The following is a 971-nucleotide window of genomic DNA, read 5'->3' as shown; positions in this document are numbered from 1 at the left end:
TTTGCCTTGTCGCAGCAGGTGTGTGTGTGTGTGCCTGCGCGGGCTCTGATCCTCACTTTAAAACCATCGTCAAGTCACATGTCACAGAACAGTCAGGTGACCTATCAGGTGAGTCTCCTCCTGATGACTTGTGACCAAGGATACATAAACTCACACACAGACACACACACACACAGACACACACACACGTTCATTTCTGCACAGATCAGCGGTCTGAGCAAGGTCCTTGTCTGATGTGCGTGTATGTCTATGTGTGTGTGTGTGTATGTGTTCAGAATGGAGGGGAGTTGATAAGGTGAGATGTCCTGAGCCATAAATATAGTCCAAAACTACCATCAGTGTGTGTAAAAATGTGTGTGTGTGTGTGTGTGTGTGTGTGTGTTTGTGTGTGTGTGTCTCTCTTTCCATCATACTCTCGGATTAAAATATTTTTTTTTACAATTTCTAGAGTTCTAGAGTCTAATCTGACCCCCTAAATGTGTTCTAGAGTCTAATCTGGCCCCCTAAGGGCTATATTTTGGGGCACCAGCGCATGGCGTACAGTTCGTTTTTCAGTCGCGCGAAGTTGAATTCGGTATTTTGCACCTTTATTTTTTAAGCATTGCGCCCAGGGGTGTGGCAATTAACAACCTAGGGCGGGCCCTGGCGCGTTGTCTAAAAATCGCTATCATACTCCACCTAAACCTGGTCAGAAGTCAATGGCGAGTTGTTCATATGCTATTTTAAGAGCGCATGTCAACAGTCATATTGGCAGGTGCACGCACCATCCTTCTATCATTCATGAACGCACACCAGCGCACGTCCATGCAAAGCATTACAAATTGCATGATTACAATGGTAAACATAATTAGAATAAAGATATTACGAAATACTGTACATCTCATGATGAGTAGTTATTCACCATCATTTGCAAATTGGTAATGACGGTTAAAAGTGATTAGGGGAGAGGCGAGAGACACGTATGGAGCACA

At 44.2% G+C, this 971-nt stretch overlaps 1 protein-coding gene across 1 annotated transcript in view; it reads right to left on the bottom strand.

Moving 5' to 3' along the window:
• LOC143110087 (cathepsin B-like) overlaps nucleotides 1-33 on the bottom strand; it is an 11,461-nt gene extending 11,428 nt beyond the window's left edge. Inside the window, exon 1 of the mRNA XM_076272919.1 lies at nucleotides 1-33. This exon is cut by the window's left edge and continues 40 nt beyond it. The gene's annotated coding sequence lies outside the window, so the exon portion shown is untranslated.
• Nucleotides 34-971: the final 938 nt, after the last annotated feature.

This window comes from Alosa pseudoharengus, unplaced genomic scaffold (genome assembly GCF_046254945.1).
Source record: "Alosa pseudoharengus isolate Yale_2024_CS ecotype anadromous, Long Island Sound unplaced genomic scaffold, YU_APseudo_1.1 YU_APseudo_1.1_scf_7, whole genome shotgun sequence".
Taxonomy (NCBI): domain Eukaryota; kingdom Metazoa; phylum Chordata; class Actinopteri; order Clupeiformes; family Clupeidae; genus Alosa; species Alosa pseudoharengus.
The sequence above is the reverse complement of the archived record's forward strand: the minus strand, read 5'-3'. Positions and strand labels throughout refer to the sequence as shown.